Source organism: Aythya fuligula, chromosome 1, assembly GCF_009819795.1.
Source record: "Aythya fuligula isolate bAytFul2 chromosome 1, bAytFul2.pri, whole genome shotgun sequence".
NCBI classification, from domain to species: domain Eukaryota; kingdom Metazoa; phylum Chordata; class Aves; order Anseriformes; family Anatidae; genus Aythya; species Aythya fuligula.
The window spans coordinates 174297408-174310370 of record NC_045559.1 but is presented as its reverse complement, the minus strand read 5'-3'; positions in this window follow the sequence as shown (position 1 = coordinate 174310370).

The window sequence follows — 12963 nt, the reverse complement described above, 5'->3', positions numbered from 1 at the left end:
TACGAAAATTCATTTAATTTCCATTCATCTCTTGCAGAGGGCCCTATGACAGATTCCTTCCTCAAGTCTTGCCAAAACGGTGCCTGTAGTCATTATTTTCAAGTCACAAAGTTAATCAGCTTTCAGGCTCGATCTGTTCTCAGCCGCTTATTTTTAGCTGTACAAGTAGAGAAACTAGGCAGTGGTACCCACTTTGTGTTTTGGGTTCACTCAGTAAAAAAATTGTCTTGTGTATTTATGAGTGCCTCCCTATAACACTGTTCCTGGAAGTAGGCAATTAGCGATTCCCAGGCAAGAAAGGCTTACCCCAGCTCCTAGTGAGCCTTCTGGTTCAGAGGACAGAGTTTTCTTCACAGACTGTTTGCTCAACATAGTTTTGGCACAGGGAGACGCAATTTCATCAAGTGGTACTCAATTTAGCTGGCAGCAAAGGAACTTTTCTACAGGATATCCCCTTACAATTGGATCTACAGGATCAGACACTTTCTTTATAAGCCATGTAAATAGCTTATACATTAAGTTAGTAATTAAGGACAGTTTTACTGCCCAAAATGAAATTTATTTATTTATTATTAAATTTATTATTTTAAACGGCACATGAAGAATAAGGAAAGATAATTTTTAGTGATTACAGCAACGTGATGGTTTGATCCAGCCATAGATGTTACATAGATGTTAAGTACTTACTGGTAAGGGACTTGAAAGCTGTGGTTTGAGTGCCTGAGCCTTACAGACAGTAACTATAGTGGGGAAGTAAATGCTACCAGGGAATTTCCTGAGTGTTAGAAGTTAATTATCCACCATGCTATCCACTATCTGTCCCTGACATGATCATTGTCTGTGCCATAGAACGTTCTCCCAAAACGTTTCTACAAATATTTCATGACTTCAGATAGAGGTAGGACCATTCCCTATTCTTACCATAGTCACTGTCATCTGGATGATCTGATATGGCTGCAGGCTGTCCCTTGCCCATTAGCCCCAGGGCCAGAGAAGATCTCTCACACATATTTAATGCTGGAGTATGGACACAGGTGCAGTAGACTCCAGAAACCTGGATGAGTTGCCCAGGTACTAGGAGAGAACAGAACCCAAACTAGTTTTGCAAACAGGCATGCATACATCTTCAGTTGCAGAGATATCCATAGTGGAAAGCTGAGGAGGCAGAGATCTGAAATCCCTCCCCTTTATAATTTTTATGTTCTATGACTCCTAAGTGCCATGGATACTGATCTGTTTTGGTGACAGAGCCTTAGAACACTGCTTGAACTTCAGAACATACAGAACTAAAATTTGTATGTAAACATTTTAATTTTTGTTCTTTCAAAGAACTGAGAAAAGTGTAGTTTTCTTTTAAAACAACCACTGCGGAACTAAAGGGATCAAAAAGAAAGATTACAAGGTTTGTGACTAAACGTCACAAACAGGGTTCAACAAGGTTCAACAAGGCCAAATGCAAGGTCCTGGACCTGGGTCAGGGCAATCCCAAGCACAAATAGAGGCTGTGTGGAGAATGAATTTGGAGCTGCCCTGAGGAGAAGAACTTGGGGGTATAGTTGATGAAAAACTGAATACAAGCTGGCAATATGCACTTGCAGCCCAGAAAGCCAACTGTATCCTGAGCTGCATGAAAAGAAGCATGGCCAGCAGGTTGAGGGAGGTGATTCTCCCCCTCTGCTCTATTCTCATGACACCCCACCTGGAGCCCTGGGGCATCCAGCACAAGAAGGACATGGACCTGTTGGAGTGAGTCTGGAGGAGGGCCATGAGGATGATCAGGCTGGAGCATGTCTCCTTTGAAGACAGGCTGGGAGAGTTGTGGTTGTTCAGCCTAGAGAAGAGAAGGCTCTGGGGAAAAGCCTTCCCATACTTCAAAGGAGCCTACAAGAACTCTGGAGCAGGATTCTTTGTCAGGGAGAGTATTGACAGGACATCGGATAACAGTTTTAAACTAAAACAGAGTAGATTTAGATTACATATAAGGAAAAAATTCTTTACTCAGAGGGTGGGGAGGCACTGGAACAGGTTACCCAGAGAAGCTGTGGATGCCCCATCTCTGGAAGTGTTCAAGGCCAGGTTGGAAGGGGCTTTGAGCAACCTCGTATAGTGGAAAGTGTTCCTACCCGTGTCTGGGGGGGGATGGATCTATGTGATCTTTAAGTTCCCTTCCAACCCAAACCATTCTGTGATTCTGTGATTAGTTATGTAGTGATGGGCTGAACCAAATGCCTGCCTCACTACTTATAAATTCTCAGAGTATTCTTAAACTCTTCTGTCTCATTTGAACTTGCTTATATACTCCTTGGCTTTGTGCTGTGCACAGCACAAAGCTATCTTGAAGCAAAAACTAGGACTACTAAATACTGGATGACGATGACAATGCTAATAATAAAAGTATCATTTGATTAATTATGCCATTTTTTATTTGCATGAAACAGGCTCACATTTCCTTCTGCATTTTAATAATACAGTAATGGTTATTGTAATGAACTCATTAAATCTGAGAGTCAATATTAATGGACTATGAGAAGGATCTTTATGAACTTCATTGGCAGGCTACAAATAGTGGATTAATATAATTTACCGAATGAGTCAATTGGTTGTATAGTTATGAGTAATCAATTTATATTACTGTGAGTGCCTTAAGTTAGAAGCAAACATTTTAAAATATGGGGCTGGATCCTTGTTAGATGTAAATCAATAAAAGGAGGTTAATCTAAACTAGCTGCAGTTTTGGATGAGCATTTTAGCAAAGGAAATGGTGTTTATATTGATAAAAAATATTGTCAATACTAAACCATCAGGCAGCCCCCAGAATACAACAATACTGTGTTCATATAATGTGATTTTAAATGACATCTGTGTATTTTATTTGGTATACTGTGTACCTATAGAAAAAAATCATGAAATTTTATTTATTCTTGTTTCTATCTGTGTATCTACATATATTTTTTATTTTTTTTTTCATCTCAAGTACCATTTTCAAGCTTTTATCCAAGCTGCAAGAGTTAAGCACTTCCTTCATTATTTTAAATTACAACTGTGTTAATTTTGTTGTGCAATTGCTTGTGTTTAATAGCTGTTGCAAAAAAAAAAAATTATGAAAGCTGTATTAAAATTGGAAAAGCTGACAATGTGGCAGTAATTCAATTATAAAAATCCAGACAATAAAAAATGCTAATGCCCATGTAAATATTATCCTTCAAAATAAAGATTTTATTAAAAGCAAGAATGTCATGAACTGTTTTTACCCCTTATTGTTAGGTTCTTAGCTGGGATATCCAGGTATAACAAAGTGAGTCTTCCTCTACAGCAGAGATTGACAACAATGGAAAATATTGCACAGCTTTCTAATCTGAGTTTGAAATTCTTAATGCTGCCAAAGGTTTCTATTTCTTGATTTATGACTTTGTTAGTGTTGGGATTTGCTGAGTACCCAGAGAATGGAAGCAGGAGGTTGGCACAATGAACAGGTCCCAACACACAAGTTTCTTTGTTTCTTCTTGTTTTGAAGGCACCTACCTTCAGGTCTCCACCAATATCTGGGGCCTTCTTTCTGTCTTTCTTCTATTTGATGCCATTCACATCTGATTAGTACAGTGTTTGTCTAACAACCTGTGCCTCAATGAGAGGACTTAATTTCTCTTTCCATCTGCCTATTTTCATATAAACTGTAGAAAATTAAAGAGCACCCTTAAGACTTAAACCCTATGTTGAATTTGGTTGGATATTAGCTAGTAAGTTAGAAAGTAGAGACAAAGATATGATTCTCCACGTAAAAATAACAGAAAATAAATCTTGTTTCTTTAGGAAAAAAGACAAAAGCCTCAAATACTATGCAAAAGGAATTTTAGCTGGGTAGTTTTTTCCTCTTTTTCAGCTTTCGTTATTGTGTGCTTTTATGTATTTATTTATTTATTTTTAATCTCAAAAAAGCTTTGAAACCTGGTTCCCTGTTTTACTTTTCTCAATCTAATTCAAATTAGTGTAACTTTTCTTCTGCTCTCTCTCGACCCTAAGTCAATGAGGACTACATATAAGAGTTTCTGTTCATCATTCTGAGTCAGAAGTTCAAAGTGTTTGAATACAGAGTTTTGATGCAAGCAAGAAAAAAATGTTGAAATGATCTTGGGATGTGTTATAATGAGCAAATCACCCCAGAGAGTAGAATTGTCTCATTCAGTATCCTTGTCTTACTCAGCAGGTTTCACCTTGTTGAATTTTACAGGTATGTACTGGTTCAAAATGCACATGCACATCTCAGGAGTCACAGCAAGTTCCTGCTTGGAAGCAAGAAACAAATAAACAAACAAAATGAATGGAGACCTCAACCCACTCATACACTCTTTGGAACATTGCATGCTTTTGTAATGTAGCTCAAAAAGAGAAAGAGAGAAAGAAAAAATAAAAAGCCAACCCAAACACACAGTATTTTCTGACCTCTGCTATAGTCTTTTATCTTGGCCTTTCACTTTTCTCCTGGACATTTGACCAGATGACCAAGCCTCTGAGTCTTGTTATTAACACTTCCTCTCTCATGTGCAATAGAAACTTTGTTACCTGATTTTTCAAGCATCTTTTGTTTTTCATTCATTCCAAGATGAAAATATCTACAAAAATAATAGTACTATTTTCTTTTCTTTTTCAAAGCCTTTTTTTTGTGTTTGTTTTTAATTGTCAGTATTTGACAACACACAGAATTTACTGGTATGGAAAGATTTTGAAGATTTTACCATCTGCCAACCACCATGAAGAACTACACAGGTAGCAATTTTTTTCTGTGTATTGGGAGTAAAGGGTTTTATTCTTCATATAGCACAGTAACATAGGTCCTGTAAGTTTATAAACACTCCAGACACTTGCAAGAAAAACACTGCAAGAAACACTTGCAGCAGACAAAAGTCAATTCAAGTTGAAGGAACTGTGGTCCCTTGTGCCAGCAGTGGCTATGAGCAAGACTAACTCTTGTGAAGCCAAAGAAAACCTCTAGTCTCTAGTTCATCACAAGCTGTGCAAAGATAATAAAAATATCTTTTATTATTATTAATTATAATATAAATATTTTAAGTGAAATGTGGCAGAACTGATCTTTGTAGGACAACCAGTGACTGAAGCTGAGGATGGGAGTAATTTCTTCCAGAGTCAGGATACAACTTTCAGACAGATGATTTTTGTGTGTCTTAGCTCCAGATGGAAAGCTGGATTCCTAAGCATGTATGCAGATTTACGTATTAGGGTATGTTGTAACAAGCTCATGTGTTCATGTTTAGTGAGAAAAAATAAATAAATAAAACACTGTGAGGAAGCTGGTGCATGTCCAGGTCATAAAATGATACAACATTGACATTTTGCTGAATTGTGCAGGCAGACTGCATGGCTGTCACATTTTTGGCTAGGATAGAGCTAATTTTCTTCATGGAGACTCATACAATGCTGTCTTTTGTCTTTTTTTTTGATGAAAACAGTAGCGATATAACACACCAGTTGTGTATGACCAAATGTGATGGATCTCTCCTCTACAGCTGTAAAATTTAACATCTAGAACTGCTGACTTCCACTTGCAAATAACCTATTTAGAGCAGCTTAGCGTGGTGCTGCCATGTCCTGTGGCCATGCAGTAGCCAATTGCTTCATTGTAAAATCAGCTTTGTTGATAGTTGTTCTTGGTCTTTCTTCCAAGCTGGGTTGTGGACTTGTGTGGTCAGGGCAGGATACACAAAACCCATGGCACCCACAGCTGTGATTCACAAACTCCATTAGAAGATTAATAAATTTCTTCATAGACTACACAGACTAGTAGTGGGTGGTAATTAGCAATGCTTTATGGGTACTGTCAGGGCCTGGAATGCATCCACCTTTTATCAGATTAGTTGACTGAGCCAAAGAGTTTAGTTGGCTGAATCCAATGTGAGCTTTGTTGCTTTGTTGCTGATAAGAGCTGTCACAAAACAAACAAACAAACAAACAAACAAAAAAGCTAAAAATAAGGTCTTGCATCTCCTGTCCCATGGAGCTGCTTTTAAGCTCTTTCCGTAACACCAGCATCCCACTTGCGTTACCCTGCAGCTGATTTGCATCTAGGTCTGCGCTCAAGCTTGTAACTCCTTGATCCAGACCCAGATATAGATATAGACCCATCAGCATGGCTTTCTGTGGCAAGCTCAGAATTACTGTGTTGTGGTAGCCGTGCTGTGTGATCACACTGACCACTGTTTCTGGTCCTGATCTCTGCCTTGACTGGAGCAATTCTTACCTTAAAATCACTGTCCCAGTTTGCCCATGGAGTTTGTGGAGTCTCCATCCTTGGAGATGTTCAAAAGCTGTCTGGAAATGGACCTGGGCAACCTGCTCTAGGTGCCTCAGCAGGGGAGGTGGACCAGATGACCTCTAGAGGTCCCTTCTAACCTCAACCACTCCATGATTCTGTGACTTGCCACTTGACATCTTGGCTCCTTATAGTCAGGTCACTGTTTCTGCCTGCCTTCTTATTTCCACTGTTCTCATTTCACTTTCCTGGAGGAGCAACTGGCCCTCAGCGCTCCCTGAAAGCTGCAGACTGAAGTTGATTAGAGAGAGAAGGCAAAACATTCTGATTCTGAAGGCAAAACATTCCATACAAGAACTTTCCATTCAGCCTGACTGCAAAGGTCCATGGGAGCCTCCAACTTCACTGGACCATGCTCAGCCCCAAGTTAAGGGCTCAGTTCTTGACAGACAATGTGACAGCTCTGTACAGGAAACATTACTATGATTTAAATATTTAATGGGTAGTTTTCATTTGTCTAATTAAGTCGGGATACTTCACTGTAGGATGTGCTTTCCTTTTTATATACGTAAAATTCCAGATATTTTAATGTTATATCTATTATTCTCTAACATGGCTAAATGTTGGCCATATTATTCCCTGCTGCAGAAAAAGCTATTAAAAATGAGGAAACAACATGAGTCTCTCTTACCCTAGATTTCTGTCCTTTTTCATAGGACAAATCTGTTTTGTTTTTCTTTTTTATCCTATCTTTCAAGCTATCTTGGCACTACAGCTAATCCCTCATTCATATTTACAATTCCCCTTCTCAATGCATACGGGACAGCAGACAATGGAGTTCTGCTATCATAAATGAGCTGAGGAGCTAGTCTTAGTTACGGAAACTGGTTTGTCTTTAGAAATTTTATTTTCTCATGCCAGTCCTCAAAACACATATATACACATATGTGAAAGGTCATTATTGTAGTATGCTGAAAAATGATAAAACCTTTTCAGATATAAATTTAGATGGTTATGTGACAGTCTTTTCAGGTATAAAGTAAGACCACTTGCTTTAATTAGGATGCACTGAAAAAAAGCATCTGATACATGATAAACAAAGAAAATAAACAATCTTTCCTCCCTTCACAACTCTGTCTTTGTCTATCACCCTCATGTTTTTGTTTTCTTTGCTGTGTATCTTCCCAGAGCTCTGGCAGTGAATGTTAATGATGAAGTGTTTGGTTCTACTCTATCCAATTATTCTCAGAAAATTAAGCCCCACACACTGTATACTTTAAGCATGATGATATATTCCCACAAATGAATAATGATGATATACAGAAGAGCTCAAATTCTGATTCCTGAACTTTTCTCCGACTGGTCAGGAAAGAATAGCAATTAATAGAAATAGACTTGTTGAAGGGCAAATGTTTCTTTAGTTTTGTAAAAGATTGTTTATTTTTGAAGGTAAAAACAGGTTAGAAAAAATCTGACTGAGCAGGGAAATATACCAGAAAAAAACATAACAAATTAACACCTGCATGACTCTGCCATTTTAAAATGATGTTTTCCTAAACAGTTCAGCATGAAGAAATGATTGTAGGTGATATTCCTGTTTAGTCAGAAGTGACTAAAGTCATTTGATTTCATGAGCAGTAAACAGGACATACAACCTCAGTAAAAATAACAGCAACCAACTAGCAGATTCAGCAATAAAGCTATATTAGCATAATGGGGAAGGAACATTGGAACGCTATTTGGAGATTTTCATTAAGTTACTCTGGTGTACATTAGGGAGTCAGCCAACAAAAGTAAAAAGAAATAGACATATTTTGAAGCAAATGGGTTGATAATTTGGGGTCAAAGCTCTAATTACTGTGTTCGAAAGACTAGAGATGATTTCTAGATCACCTCTAAGTTTACAATAATAAAAGAAACTTATTTTCCTGTTCAGAATGTTGTATTTGTTTTATTTGGTAAGGATTTTGTGTTGTTTCCTATGCTAATAATTTTCTTCACTCCAAGGCCTGTTGCCTTGCAGAGTGTTTCTCGTTAACAACTTCCTAATTTTTGATGTTGTTGGTTAATTGTACTTTACATGTGAATTCCAGAAATGATATGCTGCTGGAATGACAGGTACCACCAGCTCCTATACAATTACTGCTATCAGACTGTAAATTTTGCTAGCTTTGTTACTTAGTTCCTCCAGGATCACCACGACTGCTCATGTCCAGTGTTGACACAGCTACCCAAGGGCATAAATATGATGCAGCATATTGATGCATAAATCCCCGATATTACTCAGAGATGAAAGCAATGGGAAAAATATTTCCAAACTTTCTCTCTCAATGACTTCAGTTAAGAAAAAAGGATCATCAAGGCCTGTATTTTGCATAGAAAGTCAAACTAAATTCAGGATATAAATAATTAAAGTGAGTCCTGTGTAGCTTCTGCAGCTCTGTTCTGAGTCAGATGCACTGACACCAAAGGACAAAATGAGTTTAGCAAATTGCCAAAAGAATCCAAGAAAAAGGTGGAACAGATGGAGCAAGATGACTTTGGTGATGTATAATAAAGTTGTCAGAGACAACTGACAACAATTGTGATTTTTTGTCTGATGACCAAAGATCTCAATAGATTTTACCAGTATACACAAGAAAAAATATAATGTAAACAAATTTGAATCCATTAACATTAGAATCGTGCATTTGCTGTGCATTGGAGTAAACAAAATCCAAAATAAGCCCCAAAATCTTTAAAAAAAGGAAAGAAAGAAACAAGTAAAAACAGATAAATAAATAGGTGTCAACAGGGTGGTGGTGGTGGGATTAGAGATACTTATTTTTCACTGTGTGTATAAAAGTCTCTTATTAAATCATCTACAATTAAGCACAAAGAACAAAATAAAAATACTAAATACTTCTCCCCATCTTCTTTCAATTCAAGCTCTAAACAGAAATAAGTATGTTTGAATCGCTTCAGACAAGATTACATAGAACTCTCCTGCACACTTGTGAAATGAGGGATTGTTCCCTTGTGTGGAGAGAGAACAATCCTTCATTGCACAAGATGAACTGCCTTTTCATCCTGGAGGTTTATGATTCTATCATATGATTTTCTAACTGTACACTGTATTCTTGAGAACAAAAACAAAGATTGCTGACTAACAGAAAATGGTGAATGAAAAGCTCAGTTAATGATGAAAAGGTTTGGTACTGAGAGGTGGCCAGCAATTCCAGTTTCTTCTGCTCATCTGTATACCAGTGGGTGAATACCCATTGTTACAGACAAGGTTTGATGATCAGAAGAATAGTTCTGAGGGAAAGTTAAGATTCTGAAGGCCTTTACAGTTTCCTCTGGGACTGATTTTTTTTCACATGATTTTAGCTATGCTTTCACGGTGCAGTAACTTTACTGTTCTATTGCACCATACATTAAGAAAAGTATGATAGTCCCTGAGAATCCAAAGATTCTGTACATTGCATGGTGCAGCCTTACTTCCATGGCTTTAATGTCTGAATAAGACACCTGGACTGAAAAACAATTGGTGTTATTGGAACATGCAAGCAGAAAACGGTGTTGAGGGAACAGCAGTGGGTAGAAAGTAGATAATACTGGGCAAGGAGAAGACTGGAAAGGTAGATATGTACAGTGATTTAAATTTAAGCCTCTGAAGTTTTCAAAAAGAGCTCTTTCTCTGAGGAATAAATGATATTAACACCTGCCATGGGAGACCCCCAATTTACCAAATATTCTGTAATCTCTTATGATTAACTTTCAGAATTATTAAAACAATAAATAACGCTTTTGATAATTTTCTCTGAGATCGTGAACATGGTACCAGTAAGGCTGCTACCATTTGCTCACTGGTAGGCTGGCCTATATTAACATTTTCAAAAATATGTAGATGACCTGGCTTCTTTGTAAGATTTTCAGATGTGTCTAAGAAAGGTGAAGTATTTCAGTGCTTAAATATGCAGGTACCTGGGTATCTTTTTTTCTTTTTCTTCTCAGAAATGTCACTGCACTTAATTTTTATTGGTTTCAATGACATTAATTTCAGTAAGAGTAGGTTAGCAAGTCACTTTCAAAAAATCCTACAAAGCATCTACACAAAATTTAAAGTCCTTAATCACTTTTGTAAATCTGACCCTTTTGTACTTATAATCGCAGAAAAGGGCAGGAGAATTTGAACTCTGAATTACCCATGACATAGACAAGTAGGTACTTTAGGAAATGCTTGAACATCATAACAAATTTGTTACTTCATACTCTTCTGTGACATTGTCTTCCTTCATTCTATTGAAATGAACAAATAAAATAGGCAGGTATGTGGTTTACAATAGGATGGTAATTAAACAAGACATACTGTGGTAAGTATGTAAATTAAAATTGTGTTTGGTTTTAATTCTGGCTAAATACAAGAAATATAAAAATACCACCAACACTGCCAATAAACTCGTTTTATTTTTCCTTTAATCTCCCCTTCTTCTCTTAACCTCCTCCTCTTCTCTCCTTCCTCTCCTTCTTCCCTCCCTGCTTTTTTTTTTTTTTTTTTTTTTTTTTTTTTTTTTTTTTTTTTTTTCTTTTCCTGAGAGCCTCATACAATAGGAAATCCTCAGTGGTGCTGCGAAACTGCTCAGTGTTATTCCTATTAGGTACCGAAGAATTAACAGCACAAAATCCTTAAAAGAGAAAGGGGAAAAACGTGTTTACTTACTGTTTTGAAATAACTGAGGATTGATTTCACGAGGTTTAAACCCTCTAGGACCCAGAGGACCCTGGGAAGAAGTAGGAACACCATCCACTGCCTATTCACCACTGTCACAGTAAAGCAACAAGGAATTACTGTCCTCAGAGTCTACAAGAGTCCAAAAAAAGAAAGACTATGCTGTCATTTGACTATGTATGTATGATCTTATTTATATAGGGACTACATGAGTAGATGAAATAATTTTGTTCCTTTTCCCAACCAGTTCTGATTCATGATTACATAGAGAATTTCCTTCCATGAAGTCCAATATAAAGGAAAACTAGTCTTACATATAAAATATTTTGTTTCAACGTTTCTAACAAAGACAGTTTTCTCAGAGACATTTGTTAGCGTTTTGCCACCGTGTTGTTAACATATGAAATATGTTAACATATGAAACAAATTTAATAAAGTAGGGTTGGAAACAGCTTAATAACCCCCCACCATCCCCCAAGCATGGGCCCCTAACAAGCAAACAAACAAAATAATAATAATAAAAAGACTTGCTTTACAAATCCTTACAGGTCAAGAAGAGAACAAGCACATTTGCCTCCTTATAGCCTTGCACCTCTCTGTAGATTTCTATCATGATACAACTCCCTATATAGCCTGCATCTCCTTTTGTGCTCAACTGTAGCAGTCAGTACAAGTTGAGAATCACCCACTTCCATCTACAGCTCATTAACATCCAAATTAGGTGGAGAATCACTTAAACTCAACCCAAGCGCACCACAGAATCTAGAAATGTTAAATTTGATTAGGACTACAAATCTTTTCAGATCCAATGATGTATCTGACAGGCAGGTAGTGCCTGTTTCTTGTCTACTGGTGTGGTAACCGGTATGGCAGGGAGGCCACAGGCAAAATTAGGAGTCAGGATCTTGCCCCTGGAACATTCATTTATTTTATTTTAGAGGAAATATAAAATGTTCCCTAGAAACAGACTGGTTAAGTCTTTTTTGCTGTGAACATGTAATATACATAAAGAGAATTTCCCTTTTTCAGGTCCTTAGGAGCAATTACAATTCTCCACTCTCTTTACTCAAAATCTAGGTTTCCATCTGTAGTGGGTTTACGTGGCAAGGTTTTGGTAGCAGGGAGCCATAGGGGTGGTTTCTGTGAGAAAGATCTAGAAGCTGCCCCATGTTTGGGAAGGGCCCCATTGTTTTCCAGATCCGAGCCAATAAGCGATGTTGTTTTGCGCCTCTGTGAGAGCATATTTAAGACAGGGAAAAAACGCTGCGCCACACAGCAGCCGGGAGAGTCAAGGGAGTGAGAGAACAGCCTTGCACCAAGGTCAGTGTAGAAGGAGGGGGAGAGGTGCTCCAGGCGCCGGAGCAGAAGTCCCCTGCGGCCTGTGGTGAGGACCATGGTGAAGCAGGATGTCCCCCTGCAGCCCATGGAGTACCACGGTGGAGCAGGGTTCCACGCTGCAGCCCGTGGAGGAGACCACGGTGGAGCAGGTGGCCCTGCACCGATGGAGGCTGCCGCCTGTGGAAGACCCCTGCCAGAGCAGATTCCGGGCCAGACCTGTAGCCCGTGGAGAGGAGCCCATGCAGGAGCAGGTGATCTGGCAGGAGCTGCTGCCCATGGGGGAGCCAGGTTGGAGCAGTTTTCTCCTGAGGGATGGACCCCGTGGTACGGACCCATATCTGGAGCAGTTCTGAAAGAGCTGCTGCCTGTGGGAAGCCCACGCTGGATCAGTTCATCAAGGACTGCATCCCGTGGGTGGGACCCCACAGCACAGGGGACGAGAGTGACCGAGAAGGAGCGGCAGAGAAGAAGTGCTGTAGACTGACCATAACCCCCATTCCCCGTTCCCCTGCGCCGCTTGGGGGGAGGAGGTGGAAGAGGGTGGATGGGGGGGGAAGGTGCTTTTGTTTTTTTTTTTTCCTTTGTTTTCTCACTTCTCTCGCTTGTTAGTTGTAGGCAATAAATCTTACTATCTCCTTATGCTGAGTCT